General features: G+C 45.2%; 1 long non-coding RNA gene across 1 annotated transcript in view; it reads right to left on the reverse strand.

The window, feature by feature from the left end:
- Positions 1-1,059: 1,059 nt before the first annotated feature.
- LOC144596326 (uncharacterized) overlaps positions 1,060-18,039 on the reverse strand; it is a 167,402-nt gene continuing 150,422 nt past the window's right edge. Inside the window, exon 3 of the long non-coding RNA XR_013547586.1 lies at positions 1,060-1,187. This is a non-coding gene — a long non-coding RNA (uncharacterized LOC144596326). The remainder of the gene's footprint in view (positions 1,188-18,039) is intronic.

Raw genomic sequence — 18,039 nt, forward strand, 5'->3', positions numbered from 1 at the left:
GGGAATTAACCTAGTAAACCTACGCTGCACGCCCTCAATAGCAAGAATATCCTTCCTCAAATTTGGAGACACTATTCACCGGTTACTTTATTCACTCCTTGCATGAACCTCTTATTCAATGTCATTTATCGGATTTTTTTTTTTTGCTTTTACCTCGTGGCACAACTGTATTATTGGATGGCATCACGTAGAAATTAATTCTCTGGGAGCTACATTGTTCAATTTTTGAACAGAACTTGGGGCAGGGCACAACACGCCATCACAGTTCAATTACATGTTTGCTGCAACTGACTCGGGATGGATTTCTAAAGCATCTTTCCCTGGGAACTGTCCTGATTTGGCCTGGAGTCTGTAGTAATTAATGAGAATTAATATCGTTCTCTTGTTCCCCCGGCACCCTCTGCTTCTTTGATTCTCCTTTCTCTGCCCTTCCCACCTTTTTCTTCTGGAGTCCCTGAGTTTCTCTTGTAAACATGTGTATCTTCGGCTGGTGTTGTTTTAATGTATTATGCAGATTTTATTCATTTAATTAGAATGTGGCACAGTTGGCATGAGAATGGCGGCACGGTGGCGCAGCGGTGAAGTTAATGCCTTACAGCACCAGAGATCCGGGTTTGATCCTGACTGCAGGTGCTACTGTATCTGTACAGAGTTTGTACGTTCTCCCTGTGACCCCATGGGTTGCCTCCAAGTGCCCCGGTTTCCTCCCACATTCCAAGGACGTACAGGTTTGTAGGTTAATTGGCTTCTGCAGCAGATTGTCCCTGGCGTGTAGTGTACGGGTGACCAAGGGCGGCACAGACCCGGTGGGCCGAAGGGCCTGTTTCCACACTGTCTCTAAACTGAACTAAAATAAAATATGAAAACTCAAAGGAAAGTTACCATGGTTTCCTCTAGTCCCGCAAACTAACTCCATTTCCCAGAAATAATTCGTTCTGGGACAAACCTCTGATCTCATTAAAGATTTTGATTCCACTTTGCCCTTCCCTCTTAGATAATGTTGCCTCTCTCGTAGTTACATATTATGACCAGATAGTTAACCACATTCCAAGTAGAAACGAGGAAGCAGTTGGGTCACTACACTTGCCTGAAGATCAATTTCCACGAAGTCCACTCCTGGCGCCAAATGATAAACTTCCGATTCAACAGCCTCTTTGTTGCCTCAGCCTGTACAATGGTGTGTAGCACTGTAAGAAATATAGAGAGAAAATCCATCATCATTATCCACAAACAGGGAATTGCAAGAATAGAACTTAACTAAAGAAGAGCTGTTTATGTCCTCATTTCACACCTGGCAAACTGACCCAAGATATAATCAAACACTGGGCAATCTAGTTTGGTCACAATATCGATAAATACATGTTTTGATGTCGAAGATGATGATTTGCACAAATCTGCCTGAGCTAAGAATTGGGTTGCAGGTATCAGAGAAAGCTGCTGGCTTCTGAAGAAGAGTAAATATTTTTCAAGGAATTATGACGTTAAGATGGTCTGATCCTGGAAGTTCGTATTAATCAGTATGGATTCAGGTTTGTCAATTATTTCAAAGTAATCCAGGTGGGTGTGTAATATGAAAATTAATTTACAAAAACCATTGTATTAAAACAAATACACAGCTGGTTTACTGCGATAGAATATTCAGTACTGCTAAATATTATATAAAATCACTAATGAATTCACATGATGTTGATATTCAGCTGCAGCAAGTCAGTATTTAATTTAAGAGGCAGAAGAACATCTGTTTGCTGGGTTTTAAAATAATTATGCCTTGAGTTCTTCCTTCAATTTGGGAATTTAACCCAGCTTAAACTTTATCAAATCACACTTTGGCTCAAGCTATAATCCGTTTTATTAATGAACTAGATATAATTTAAACGGAGCTGCAGTTGTTTTTCTGCTGATAACACTTTATGCAGTTGACGTGATTTTCATTCTGCCCCTCAAGGAGAGCGGAATTGCGATAGACTTAACCAAAGGCTCGGGATAGTAAACAATAATAGGTGCCAATGTGTCAGGATGCCAGCCTGCGATAGGTGAGTCTATGTGTATCTTTCAGTTCCAAGCCCTGGCTTTGAACTCCCATGGCTTTTCAATGCTGGATGAGGTATTTCTGCTGCTGGTTGTGGTCTCGCAGGAAATGGCTTTAGTTCCACCCACAGCCAAGTCAATGACTGGGCTTGTACTCGCTGGAATTTAGAAGACTGAGGGGGGATCTTATAGCAACATATAAAATTCTTAAGGGGTTGGACAGGCTAGATGCGGGAAAATTGTTCCCGATGTTGGGGGAGTCCAGAACAAGGGGTCACAGCTTAAGGATAAGGGGGAAGACTTTTAGGACCGAGATGAGAAAACATTTCTTCACACAGAGAGTGGTGAGTCTGTGGAATTCTCTGCCACAGAAGGTAGTTGAGGCCAGTTCATTGGCTATATTTAAGAGGGAGTTAGATGTGGCCCTTGTGGCTAAAGGGATCAGGGGGTATGGAGAGAAGGCAGGTACAGGTTACTGAGCTGGATGATCAGCCATGATCATATTGAATGGCGGTGCAGGCTCGAAGGGCCGAATGGCCTACTCCTGCACCTATTTTCTATGTTTCTACTCGTGCGCCTGCAATATTATTTCAAACTTTTAATGCCGGTTTAAAAAAGAAAGTGGTGATGGAGGAAGGGGCCATCAGAGTAACATCGAAAAAAGACTGCATGTGGAAGAAACACTGAGATGGACGAGACGTTTCAGACCAATTCATGCACTGTTAATTAAGCCCCTAAATGAGAAAACAGCTAACTGGAGCCAACAATCTTCATCCACTTATTACCAACGCCACTTTCCGTTATTTTAGCACTATTGTTGCCGGATTTCCCACCCTAATGGGGCTGCAATATCAAGGAAGCACGGTTGTTTAGTATCGTTCCGGCACGGCACGCTTATCCATCCCTGTGAATCTGAAGATCAACCATAATTATACTTTGCCCTTCCATTTCTGAGGAAGAAATGTAGCAGTGTAGCGGCTAATTTACTGGGCTCACATCCAACAACCTGGACCATTGGTCCAGACATACAAGTGGGAATCTCTTCCTAGCAGCTGTGCAAATTAAATTTAATTGAAATGGTATGGATTTTTGAAAAAGAGTGCAGAATCAGTCATGGTGAACATGAAACTATTAGATTGTTGTAAATGTCACCTTCAGGAAGGGTACTCCTCATCCCAGGCATGGAGTTACAATCCATGGCAATTATGGATGAACCTCGTCTACTTCTCAATCAACAATGCATTCTCAACAGGCATTCCATGTTTTGCCTGAGCTGTTAGCTTCATCATGACCCACTTGAGGTGATTTTAACTGTGGCATTGACAGAGACAACTCCCAAAATGTGTAATTATATTCCAACACAATCTGTGACATCGTTAGCTTAGCTCAGTTTAGCTTAGTTCAGAGTTTAGTTTAGAGATACAGGCCCTTCGGCCCACCGAGTCCGTGCCGTCCATCGATCCATGCACACTAACACTATCCTACACATACTAGGGATAATTTGCAATCTTAGCAAGCCAATAACCCTACAAACCTGGACGTCTTTGGAGTGTGGGAGGAAACTGGGGCTCCCGGAGAAAACCCACATGGTCACAGAGTTGCCCCATGCCACTGACAATCACTATTGCCTGACTTTGTTTGGAGGCCCGTTTCCCCAACTCCTTGTGAGCGTCCTTTCAACACTCCTGCCCCGTGGATCTTAGATCCGATGCAGGTTTGCTGCAGAAATCGACCCACCTGGGCCACTTCTTATGCAGCTTCTTCCTCAGGGTTTCCTCCTTTCTCGTACAGTTTGCCATGTTTCTTACTGAGAGTCAGAGAGTCATACGGCACAGAAACAGACGCTTCAGTCCAACTCTGCTATGCTGACCAAGATGCTTTTTAAAAATTTAGTTTAGAGATACAGCGCAAAAACAGGCCCTTCGGCCCACCGAGTCCCCACAATCCAGCAATCCCCCCACACTAACACTATGTTAGTGCTCCCGGTGGCCGAGCACTTCAACTCCCCCTCCCATTCCCAGTCTGACCTTTCTGTCATGGGCCTCCTCCAGTGCCATAGTGAGGCCCACCGGAAATTTGAGGAACTGCACCTCATATTTCGCATGGGCAGCTTGCAGCCCAGTGGTATGAACATCGACTTCTCCCACTTTAGATAGTTCCTCTGTCCCTCTCTTCCCCTCCTCCTTCCCAGATCTCCCTCTATCTTCCTGTCTCCACCTATATCCTTCCTTTGTCCCGCCCCCCTGACATCAGTCTGAAGAAGGGTCTCGACCCGAAACGTCGCCCATTCCTTCTCTCCCGAGATGCTGCCTGACCTGCTGAGTTACTCCAGCATTTTGTGAATAAATACCTTCGATTTGTACAAGCATCTGCAGTTATTTTCTTATACACACTAACACTATCCTGCACACACTAGGGATAATTTACAATTTTACCAAGCCAATTAACCTACAAACCTGTTCGTCTTTGGTGTGTGGGAGGAAACCAGAGTTCCCGGAGAAAATCCATGCATGTCACAGGGAGAACGTACAAACTCCGTACAGACAGCACCCATAATCAGGATCAAACCTGAGTCTCTGGCACTGTAAGGCAGCAACTCTGCTGCTGCATCACTGTGCCGCCCTCTGGCATGGCCTATGATATATTTCACTCAATTATTACTCAAATTATTTCACTCAAACATTAGCAGAGAGCCCAGAGACGGAAACTGGTTCCATGAGAAGCACAGAATAATGCAGAAGGAATAGCACGATGCATAACCATAAAATAGAGATGCTAACTTGTGAAGCATCAGCAAGGGATAAGCCTGATAATACAGAGGCAACATAACCTGCGTACCAAGGGATCTCATTATCAATGGTTAAAACAAGGCCCTGCCGTCCTAGTCATAGTCATAGAGGCATAGAGTGGGACAGTGTGAAACAGCCCCTTCAGCCCAACTTGCCCACACCGGCCAACATGTCCCATCTACACTAGTCCCAGTTGCCGGCGTTAGGCCCACACCCCTCTAAACCTGTCCTATCCATTCCTGTCACATCAGGTTGTGAATGGAAGTAAACATTTAAACAACTCACAACAGGAGCTTTTATTTTCCAGAAACATCCTCATCCCCATGGTGACTGAGATCATTTCATGAGGTTAAAAAAAGGCAGAGGTGTTTCCTAGTGCCACTGTTGGTGGAGTTGCTGTCTCATTGTGTCGGAGACCCAGGTGCAACGTTCAAGAGTCAAAAGTGTTTGATTGTCATATATCCCAGATAGAACAAGTAAATTCTTACTTGCAGCAGTACGACAGAATATGTAAACACAGTGCACTGTACACCTATGTACCGTCTGTGTGGCATATTCTCTGAAACTTGAAACCCTAGTGACATGCCATGTCCATTCACTATCAGGTACAGGTGTGATGTTTCATAGAGCATCATTAGGCAAGTGTCAATAGAAGCAATTGGCTATCAATTTCAGTGGCCTCCTGTGGTGAAAGTAACAGATGTGTTCTTGAAATGCAATGCTGTCTGATTTCTGTGGTGAGGTTACCTGGAAGCATATTTTTCCAAGGCAGCTGTTTCTCTGCTTGCCAATTGCAAATGTAAGTTTACAGTAATTCTCTAGTTTCCAATGGAGATCGCATTGAAACCAATTTAGGCCCATGTAATACAAATGGTGTATTCCCTAATTCATTGATCATGTTGTATCCAATTTGTGTTGGGAGACACATGTTATAGCTGAAATATGTGAAATATGGAGACACAAGGAACTGCAGTCTGAAGAAAGGTCTCGACCCGAAACATCACCCATTCCTTCTCTCCCGAGATGCTGCCTGACCTGCTGAGTTACTCCAGCATTTTGTGAATAAATCAAGGAACTGCGGATGCTGGTTTACCACAAAAATACAATTTACTGAAGTAACTCAGGCAGCAACTCCAGGGAACATGGATAGGTAACGTTACAGGTCGGGACACAAAGACACTAAGTGCTGGAGTTACCTCAGCAGGTCAGGCACCGTTTCTGGAGAAAAAGGATGGGTTACCAAAGGTAGACACAAAGTGTTGGAGTAACTCTGGATGGAGAAGAGAAGAGGTGAGAATTGTGAACCAAGAGGAAGGAAAATAGGTGGTAGGGGATGGAGGAAGGTGGAAGGGGAGAAATGGTTGCAAATCCAGGTGGAGCACAAGGGATATGGGTGAAAAAAAGGAGTCAGGGTCATTTGTAGAATAATGAATTGTCCAATTTTAGTTTAGCTTAGTTTAGAGATACAGCGCGGAAACAGGCCCTTCGGCCCACCGAGTTCAAGCCGACCAGTGATCCCCGCATATTAACATTACCCAACACATACTAGTGACAATTTACACTTATACCAAGTATACAAACCCAAGCCAATTAACCCACAAACCTGTACATCTTTGGAGTGTGGGAGGAAACCGAAGATCTTGGAGAAAACCCATGCGGTCACGGGGAAATCGTACAAACTCCATGCAGACAGCACCAGTAGTGGGGATCGAACCTGTGTCCCTTGTGTTGCTGGCGCTGTAAGGCAGCACCTCTACCGCTGCGCCACCATGCCTCACTCTCTTTCTGTACGTCACCAGAATTTGCTCCCATTTCTCCCCTCCCCCTCCCCCTCCCCCTCCCCCTCCCCCTCCCCCTCGTCCCCTTCCACCTTCCTCTAGTTTCACAATTCTCGGCTCTTCTGTCTTCATCTCATACTTTTTTGTCTTTTCATCTCAGGCTAATTATCTGCCAATTAACCCCCCCCCTCCCCAACCCCACAACCTGTATCCACCTATCACTTGCCAGGCATTGCACCGCCCCCCCTTCTCTTCCAGCTTCCTCCCTTCCCACCACAATCAGTCTGAAGAAGGGTCCCCACCCAAAACGTCATCTATCCATTTTCACACAGATGCTGACTGACCCCTTGAGTTACTCCAGCATTTGGTGTCTTTTTTTATAGAGCAGAACCATCTGTAATTCATTTTTACGGACTGCTTGGATGAGCTTGAACCTTCATTTTGTTTTCAGTTTTCACCTACATGTGGTCTTTTCACGATTCCAGGCTTATCTACGAGCTATTGTTCGGTTGTGATATTGGAAGAATTCCTTAATGTTGAACTTAATTTCCACAGTCGTGTTAGCTTCTGATTGCCTGTAATGTGAAGGACAGCACCACTTATTTGGCTTTAACAATCTGCTGTACCTCATTCTCCGAAGAGTGCCGTAAACGCTCTCAATTCCCACACCGGCCTCTCATAAATGCTTAATTATATCTTCTCTGAAATCCATGCTTCCAGTGACCTCTCCTGCCTACGGTTATCGTTTGGGAGATGGTTTACAGATCTCCATGTCATCATACTCGTAACACCATTAAGCAATCAGTCCATCAGATATTTCTCAGCATTATTATTTTTGTAGGCGTGGTTAATTTTAATTCTTGTGCGCATAGTTCTCTGATGCTCTAATTCTCAATCTTGCCATTTACACAAAAAAATATCACAAATACAGCTAAGTCTAAATATTTTTGGAATGTCAGTGGTCGAAACAAAGGTGTAGAACAGTTTCATTTTATCACACTCAACGTATTGTAAGAATGCATCCAAATAGTCCTTAAATTTAGTTTAGTTGAGTTCAGTGCAGAAAAAGGCCCTTCGGCCCACCGAGTCCACGCCGACCAGTGATCCCCGCACGTTAACTCTATCCTACACACACTAGGGCCAATTTATATTTACATCAAGCCAATTAACCTACCAACCTGCGTGCCGTTGGAGTGTGGGAGGAAACCGAAGATCTCGGAGAAAGCCCACACGGTCACGGGGAGAACGTACAAACTCCGTACAGACAGCGCACGTGGTCAGGATCGAACCCGGGTCTCTGGTGCTCTAAGCGCTGTAAGGCAGCAACTCTACCGCTGCACCACCGTGCCACCCTAAATGATTAATATATACAGAAAAAGAAAAATGATATGAACCCCAGTGTAATGAGTAATTGCTCACGGCATGTCTTCTTCCAACATAAGTTGCACTGTAATGAAACACACTCCTTAAATAGGTCAGACACTTAATAGTACAGATAGTAAAACAGATAGGTTACATGACAACAGTACAAAATCTTTTGCTGAGTATATTCAACCAGAAGTCTGCATTCTTTGGAGTTCAGAAGAATGAGGGGTGATTTAATCGAAGCATAAAAGATCCTAAGAGACCATGACAGGGTAGTTGTTGAAATCTTTTCACTGATGGGATAATCAGGAACAAAGGGACAGTCTAACACAAAGGGGATGCTCATTTTAAACCAAGCTATGTAGAAATTTCCTCTTGCAGAATAATCACTGTAATTCTCCAACCCTATGAAGCCTATATCAATAGAAGCGTTTAAAGTGGAGGCAATTTATTTTTAAGTCTGGGGGATTGAGGGCTATGGAGACTTATAGAGATCAAACTGAGACCCAGAGTGATTGGGTCGTGATCATATTGAATAATAGGGCAGGCTTGGGAGGCTAGGAGGCCTATTCTGCTGCAGTCATTTTAGTGTGTTCATAAGCAATAGGAGCAGATTTAGACCATTCAGCCCATCAGGTCTACTCTGCCATTCAGTCCTGGCTGATCTATCTTTCCCTCTCAACCCCACTTCCTGCCTTCTCCCCATAACCCCTGATATGCATACTAATCAAGAATCTATCTATCTCTGCCTTAAAAATGTCCATTGACTTGGCCTCCACAAACTTCCATGGCAATGAATTCCACAGATTCACCACCCTCTGGCTAAAGAAATTCCTTCTCATCTCCTTCCTACAGGAACAGTTTTTAATTCTTGACGCTATGACCTCTGGTCCTAGACTCTCCCACTGGTGGAAACATTCTCTCTACATCTATTCTATCCAGGCCTTTCACTATTGTCTGTGAGATCTGTAGATTGCCAGAAATCAAGAGAATAATGGGGTTGTGGTTAGTGAGGCTAAGGTGGTGCTGAGGCAAAAGATCAGCCATGAAATTGAATGGTGGACCAGGAATCAGAAGCCAATTGGCCTACTCCTACTCCTGGGTCTCTATTCATTGGAGCACAGGAGGATGAGGGGTGATCTTATAAAGGTGTATAAAATCATGAGAGGGACAGATCGGGTTGACGCACAGAATCTCTTGCTCAGAGTAGGGGAATCGAGGACCATAGGACATAGGTTCAAGGAGAAGGGGAAAAGATGTGATAGGAATCTGAGGGGTAACTTTTTCACACAAAGGGTAGTGGGTGTCCAGAGGAGGTAGTTGAGGCTGGGACTATCCTAACATTTTAGAAACAGTTAGACAGATACATGGATAGGGCACGTCTGGAGGGATATGGACCAAGCGCAGGCAGGTGGGACTCGTGTAGCTGGGACCTGTTGGCCGGTGTGGGCAAGTTGGGCCAAAGGGCCTGTTTCCACACTGTATCACTCTATGACTCTATAAGCACAATGGACGAACTTCACTGAATGACATCGCCAAATGAAGAGCTGGGGATGGAATGGACTGTAAAATGTGACATCTCCAGCCTTGAGTTCCATAAACAGGATGGTTCTGTAGAATCCCCCCCTCAGAAACGTCAGTCGATAAAATTCATCTCCACCTTACATTTGATTCATGACTTCATGCATTCTCAGGAAAGACTGCTTCTTGTTGATGAAAGGGTCTCGACCCGGAACGTCACCCATTGCTTCTCTCCAGAGATGCTGCCTGTCCCGCTGAGTTACTCCAGCATTTTGTGTCTATCTTCTCTGATTGATTGATTGATTAATCTGGTGCTGTGAGGCAGCAGCTCGACCAGCTTTGCCACTGTGCCACCCACTGTTGTGAAACGAAGCCAATATGTTTTTGCCCTAATGCATTTTTTCAATCTTTCTGACCATCTTGCTTTCAAAGATCTTCACACAGGAGTTTGGAACTGATGGGAAACAATTCAACCTGCAAAGACTTTGCTCCAAAACCAAGGTCAGTGGCTGAATTGAAATCTGCAGGTGAATCTTCATAAGATCATAAAGTGATAGGAGCAGAATCAGGCCATTCGGCCCATCAAGTCTACTCCACCATTCCATCATGGCCGATCTATCTCTCCCTCCTAACCCCATTCTCCTGCCTTCTCCCCATAACCTCTGACACCTTAAAGCACACTTGAAAAAGTGTGACCCCCCCTGGGAATTGCTACAACGTGGCCACTCAAAGTCAGGAAAGAGCATTCGGAATGGTATTGAGAATCTTGAGGTCATGAACTGGCAAGACATAAAAGTTCATGCGTAAATTGGAGGGCAGCACAATGGCACAGCTCATCGAGCTGCTGCATCAAAGCACCAGAGACCCAGGTTCAATCCTGACCTTAGGTGCTGTCTGTGTGGAGACTGCACGTTCTTCCTGTGACCACATGGGTTTCCTTCGGGTGCTCGTTTCCCCCCACACCCCGAAGATGTGCGGGTTTGTAGGTTAATTGGCCTCTGTAAATTGCCCCCAGCGTGCAGGGAGTGGGTGCGACAGTGGGATAACATAGTGTGAACCAATGATCGATGGCCGGCGTGGACTCGGTGGGCCGAAGGGCCTGTTTCCAGGCTGTATCTTTCAATCAATCAATCAAATGGTGGAAGGGGCACACCCATCACAAACTATCATCAGGAATCTCCGCCCCATCTTTGGAAATGTAAACGGTTCCCACTCTTTAGTCCCGTAGGTTACGTCAGGAACCACATAGGTAGATTGCCTAAACTGAGAGAAGAAGGTCAAGTGGTGTTATCATATCATATCATATATCTACAGCCGGAAACAGGCCTTTTCGGCCCTCCAAGTCCGTGCCGCCCAGTGATCCCCGTACATTAACACTATCCTACACCCACTAGGGACAATTTTTACATTTACCCAGCCAATTAACCTACATACCTGTACGTCTTGAAAGGTACTGTAGTCAGACAAGTGAAGGTTGTGCAGAGAAGGGACAAGATTTCCTCATGGGTTCAAAGGATCCCTCCAGCTACAAGGATATCCAAACAAAAACAATAAGCATACTCATTTTCCCGAGCACTGTGAATTCCTCACCCAGGTTAAAATTCCAGCCAAACCCCAATCTGCTAATCTGCGAATGCAAAGTCAGACTCTGCCGCGTGACCGTGTCTCCTTAAGAAGACCTGGTAAAATTCAAGCCAGTGATTAAAACGGCAGTAATGCACCTGTTAAAGCTGCTGCAGTCGTTTCAGTAGGTCTTGTTTAGTTTGGTTTAGTTTAGAGATACAGCGCGGCAACAGGCCCTTCGGCCCACCGAGTCCGTGCCGACCAGCGATCCCCGCACACTAACAGTATTCTACACACACCAGTGACAATTTACTATTAAACCACGCCAATTAACTTTCAAATCTGAACATCTTTAGAGTGTGGGAGGAAACAGGAGATCCCGGAAAAAACCCACGCAGGTCGCGGGGTGTACGATCAAACTCAGTACAGACAGCACCTGTGGTCAGGATCGAACCCGGGTCTCCGGCACTGTGAGGCTGGCAACTCTGCCGCTGCGCCACCATGCTGCCCGTTTTCATCAGAGAGTGACGGTGGGGAGCAGGACTAAAATGAGCCCTGCTATTCCTGTCTTCTGCAACAACTGAATGTGAAGCATGTTTCTGCTTCACTCAAAGTCGAGGTTAATAGTCGATGCACGTGCAGGTGTTGCTGGTTGCGGTGCAGGATGTGGAACTCCATTATAAGAAGGTGTCATGGGGCAAGCAGGGTCACAAACTGCCCAGGACTGGAACTGCAACGTTCCAAAGCAGCAAATGGAATTGCTTCTCCAGGCCATTTGTCAAATGTCTGTCCCATCCGTCTCCGTCCAACCACACGTTAGACAAATGGGAGAGGACTTTCTGATTAGCTACAGTTAATAAACAGGTGTACAGTGACTCGAACACATCTATAAGGTGCCCTGAGAACCATTATGCCAGATTTCAGTCCATTTAGTACCTCATTTAATTTTGTCATTGAAATTGAAGCCCAAATCATTTGGCAGTTTCTGTATTAAAATTGTCCCATGCTATTCTTAACAATGTCTCACACCTGGCTTTCTAGATAAGTTCAAAACGTCAAGGAATGGTATCATTTATCACAGTGATTAAAGTATGACTTGGTATTATATTTAGCAACATTTTAACACTTGCTGTAATGTTCTGATTCTGCTTTTATCTGGTCTCTGCCTCAATAGACAATAGACAATAGAAAATAGGTGCAGGAGAAGGCCATTCGGCCCTTCGAGCCAGCACCGCCATTCAATGTGATCATGGCTGATCATTCTCAATCAGTACCCCGTTCCTGCCTTCTCCCCAGACCCCCTGACTCCGCTATCCTTAAGAGCTCTATCTAGCTCTCTCTTGAATGTATTCAGAGAATTGGCCTCCACTGCCCTCTGAGGCAGAGAATTCCACAGATTCACAACTCTCTGACTAAAAAAGTTTTTCCTCATCTCTGTTCTAAATGGCCTACCCCTTATTCTTAAACTGTGGCCCCTGGTTCTGGACTCCCCCAACATTGGGAACATGTTTCCTGCCTCTAACGTGTCCAACCCCTTAATAATTTTATACGTTTCGATAAGATCCCCTGTCATCCTTCTAAATTCCAGTGTATACAACCTAGTCGCTCCAGTCTTTCAACATATGACAGTCCCGCCATACCGGGAATTAACCTAGTAAACCTACGCTACACGCCCTCAATAGCAAGAATATCCTTCCATAAAATTTGGAGACCAAAACTGCACACAGTACTCCAGTACTCCAGTACTCCTCAGTGAACAGAAGCTTTGTACCCCTGGCACAGCCACTCCTTAGGAACGTGTATGAAGGAACTGCAGGTGCTGGTTTACACCGAAGATAGACACAAAAAGGTGGAGTAACTCAGCGGGTCAGGCAGCATCTCTGGAGAGAAGGAATGGGTGACGTTTCAGGTCGAGACCCTTCTTCAGACTGAATGACTCAGTCTTCAGACTCAGTCTGAAGGAGGGTCTGACCCGAAACGTCACCCGTTCCTTCTATCCAGAGATGCTGCCTGTCCCGCTGAGTTACCTCCAGCATTTTGTGTCAATCTTCATTCCTTAGGATCATCAGGACAATTGGAACAGGGGATTTACCAGTGGTCGTGCACCTTTATGTTGGGTGAATTTGAAGGGGCAAACATGACTTAAGGTGGTGGAGATACTCTGCCTGCCAGGACACTGTTTGGTGCTTGTTCTACAGCCCACATTGTGCCAGTTGCAGTACTTAGCCACCTGCCGTTTAATTGCACTGCCCGTCTGGATCTGCCAGCGAGGGTGCCATCAGCCGTGACCTTGATTTTCCTTTCACAGTTTGCTTCCAGACTTTCTGCAGGATTATCTCAAACGGAGCGCCTCACTGAGCCCGACAAATGGCCACTCCCGCATTGTAATTTAGTTCAATTTACCTTCACTACATAATAACGACGAGCTTTCAGTGTTACAATAGACAATAGGTGCAGGAGGAGGCCATTCGGCCCTTCGAGCCAGCACCGCCATTCAATGTGATCATGGCTGATCATTCTCAATCAGTACCCCGTTCCTGCCTTCTCCCCATACCCCCTGACTCCGCTATCCTTAAGAGCTCTATCTACCTCTCTCTTGAATGCATTCAGAGAATTGGCCTCCACTGCCTTCTGAGGCAGAGAATTCCACAGATTCACAACTCTCTGACTGAAAAAGTTTTTCCTCATCTCAGTTCTAAATGGCCTACCCCTTATTCTTAAACTGTGGCCCCTTGTTCTGGACTCCCCCAACATTGGGAACATGTTTCCTGCCTCTAACGTGTCCAACCCCTTAATAATCTTATACGTTTCGATAAAATCTCCTCTCATCCTTCTAAATTCCACTGTATACAAGCCTAGTCGCTCCGGTCTTTCAACATATGATAGTCCAGCCATTCCGGGAATTAACCTAGTAAACCTACGCTGCACGCCCTCAATAGCAAGAATATGCAACTTAACTGGTTATCAGACTAACCACGGAAGGTTTAGATAGATCTCTTAAAGATAGCGGAGTCAAGGGGTATGGGGAGAAGGCAGGAACGGGGTACTGATTGGGGATGATCATCCATGATCACGGTGAATGACAGTGCTGGCGCGAAGCTGGGAGCTCAACATCCAGGGATATTCTATATTCAGGCGGGATAGACAGAAAGGAAAAGGAGGTGGGGTAGCGTTACTGGTTAGAGAAGAGATTAAAGCAGTGGAAAGGAAGGACATTAGCTTGGAGGAAGTGGAATTGATTTGGGTAGAGCTACGAAACACTAAGGGGCAGAAAACGCTAGTGGGAGTTGTGTACAGGCCACCTAACAGCAGTAGTGAGGTTGGGGATGGCATCAAGCAGGAAATTAGAAATGCGTGCACTAAAGGTGCAGCAGTTATAATGGGTGACTTCAATCTACATATAGATTGGGTGAACCAAACTGGCAGGGGTGCTGAGGAAGAGGATTTCTTGGAATGTTTGAGAGATGGTTTTCTAAACCAACATGTCGAGGAACCAACGAGAGAACAGGCCATTCTAGACTGGGTATTGAGTAATGAGGAAGGGTTAGTTAGCAGTCTTGTTGTGCGAGGCCCCTTGGGCAAGAGTGATCATAATATGGTAGAGTTCTTCATTAGGATGGAGAGTGACAAAGTCGATACAGAAACAAGTGTTCTGAACTTAAAGAAAGGTAACTTTGAGGGTATGAGGCGTGAATTGTCCAAGATAGACTGGCGATTGATGCTGAAAGGGTTGACGGTGGACATGCAATGGAAGGCATTTAAAGGTCGCATGGATGAACTACAACAAGTGTTCATCCTAGTTTGGCAAAAGAACAAACCAGGAAAGGTAGTGCATCCGTGGCTAACAAGGGAAATCAAGGATAGTATTAAAACAAAAGATGAAGCATACAGATTAGCCAGAAAAAGTAGCATACCAGAGGACTGGGAGAAATTCAGAGTCCAGCAGAGGACGACAAAGGGCTTAATTAGGAAAGGGAAAATAGATTATGAGGGAAAACTGGCAAGGAACATAAAAACTGACTGCAAAAGCTTTTATGGATATGTCAAGAGAAAAAGATTAGTTAAGACAAATGTAGGTCCCTTGCAGTCGGAAACAGGTGAATTGATCATAGGGAACAAGGAGATGGCAGACCAATTGAACAAATACTTTGGTTCTGTCTTCACTAAGGAAGACATAAACAATCTGCCGGAAATAGCGGGGGACCGGGGGTCTAATGAGACGGAGGAACTGAGGGAAATCCAGGTTAGTCGGGAAGTGGTGTTAGGTAAATTAAATGGATTGTAGGCAGATAAATCCCCAGGGCCAGATAGGCTGCATCCCAGAGTGCTTAAGGAAGTAGCCTCAGAAATAGTGGATGCATTAGTGATAATTTTTCAAAACTCTTTAGATTCTGGAGTAGTTCCTGAGGACTGGAGGGTAGCTAATGTAACCCCACTTTTTAAAAAGGGAGGGAGAGAGAAAACGGGGAATTATAGACCAGTTAGCCTAACATCAGTAGTGGGGGAAATGCTAGTCGGTTATTAAAGATGTGATAGCATCACATTTGGAAAGTGGTGAAATCATCAGACAAAGTCAGCATGCATTTACCAAAGGCAAATCATGTCTGACGAATCTTATAGAATTTTTCGAGGATGTAACTAGTAGAGTGGATAAGGGAGAACCAGTCGATGTGTTATATCTGGATTTTCAGAAGGCCTTCGACAAGGTCCCACATAGGAGATTGGTGTACAAACTTAAGGCACACGGTATTGAGGGTTCAGTGTTGAGGTGGATAGAAAATTGGTTGGCGGACAGGAAGCAAAGAGTAGGAATAAACGGGTCCTTTTCGGAATGGCAGGCAGTGACTAGTGGGGTACCGCAAGGCTCAGTGCTGGGACCTGTTATTTACAGTGTATATTAATGATTTGGACGAGGGAATTGAATGCAACATCTCTAAGTTTGCGGATGACACGAAGCTGGGTGGCAGTGTTAGCTGCGAGGAGGATGCTAGGAGGCTGCAGAGTGACTTGGATAGATTAGGCGAGTGGGCAAATGCATGGCAGATGCAATATAATGTGGATAAATGTGAGGTTATCCACTTTGGCGGCAAGAACAGGAAAGCAGAGTATTACCTGAATGGTGACCGATTGGGAGAAGGGGAGATGCAACGTGACCTGGGTGTCATGGTGCACCAGTCATTGAAAGCAAGCATGCAGGTGCAGCAGGCAGTGAAGAAAGCGAATGGTATGTTGGCATTCATAGCAAGAGGATTTGAGTTTAGGAGCAGGGAGGTTCTGCTGCAGTTTTACAGGGCCTTGGTGAGACCACACCTGGAGTATTGTGTGCAGTTTTGGTCTCCTAACCTGAGGAAAGACGTTCTTGCCTTAGAGGGAGTACAGAGAAGGTTCACCAGATTGATCCCTGGGATGGCGGGACTTTCATATGTGGAAAGACTGGATAGACTGGGCTTGTACTCGCTGGAATTTAGAAGACTGAGGGGGGATCTTATAGAAACATATAAAATTCTTAAGGGGTTGGAGAGGCTAGATGCGGGAAGATTGTTCCCGATGTTGGGGGAGTCCAGAACCAGGGGTCACAGCTTAAGGATAAGGGGGAAGTCTTTTAGGACCGAGATGAGAAAACATTTCTTCACACAGAGAGTGGTGAGTCTGTGGAATTCTCTGCCACAGAAGGTAGTTGAAGCCAGTTCATTGGCTATATTTAAGAGGGAGTTAGATGTGGCCCTTTTTGCTAAAGGGATCAGGGGGTATGGAGAGAAGGCAGGTACAGGCTACTGAGCTGGATGATCAGCCATGATCATATTGAATGACGGTGCAGGCTCGAAGGGCCGAATGGCCTACTCCTGCGCCTATTTTCTATGTTTCTATGTTTCTATGAAGGGCCAAATGGCCTCCTCCTGCACCTATTGTCTTTTTGTTTCACTTCAAGAATTGAAGTGGTGCAGCAGTAGAGTTGCTGCCTTACAGTGCCAGAGACCCAGGTTCGATCCTGACCACAGGGTGCTGTCCGTAAGGAGTTTGTACGTTCTCCCCGTGACCTGCGTGGGTTTTCTCCGAGATCTTCGGATTCCTCCCACACTCCAGAGACGTACAGGTTTGTAGGTTAATTGGCTCTGTATAAATGTAAATTGTCCCTAGGGTGTGTAGGATAGGGTTAATGTGCGAAGATCGCTGGTCCGGGTGGACTCGATGGGCCGAAGGGCCCGTTTCCACGCTGTATTTCTAAACTAAAAAAAAAATTACAAATATGATTTCTGCATTTCTGTAACACTATCAACATTTTCATCCAAATCTTTGACAACAGAGTGTTCGTACCCATTTGGATTTGCCCATCATTACTCATTGATCATAAAGTGCCCTTAGCAAGTGAGCAAAATCGTGATCTAGGTGGAGAACCTATTGGTTAGCAATAAACAGGAAGGACATGGCATTTATGACAAGCAGAAATGTTCGAAATGATCAACTCAAAACCTAACAACTGAGGAGCATGTATAATAATCAACCTACATCACAAAGGTCTTAAAGCTTGCAGTAGATGTGGTTTGGAATTGTCTGGACCAGTAACTCCTCATGGGAAGGTTGGCTAAGCTCTTCTTAAACAAATGGAAGATTCACATCCACCAGTGCAACTGGAGAAGATATTCAGTCTGTGCCCACAGGTTAGTGATACTAGAGTCATAGAGTCATAGAGTGATACAGTGTGGAAACAGGCCCTTCGGCCCAACTTGCCCACACCGGCCAACATGTCCCAGCTACACTAGTCCCATCTGCCCGCGTTTAGTCCATATCCCTCCAAACCTGTCCTATCAATACTATGCCAAGAATAGGTACTACTGACCACAGGTAGGTCCATTCATCAGTGAGTGAATATTCAACGTAAGTGACAGTCCAGGGAGAGAGAAACTGGAGAAACAGATTCTACCGAGTCTAGGTTTTTTTTGCCCCTACATCATTTGGAGAATTGCTTTCAAAAATCCCCCAAACTTATTATCCTT

This window comes from Rhinoraja longicauda, chromosome 8, assembly GCF_053455715.1.
Source record: "Rhinoraja longicauda isolate Sanriku21f chromosome 8, sRhiLon1.1, whole genome shotgun sequence".
NCBI classification, from domain to species: domain Eukaryota; kingdom Metazoa; phylum Chordata; class Chondrichthyes; order Rajiformes; family Arhynchobatidae; genus Rhinoraja; species Rhinoraja longicauda.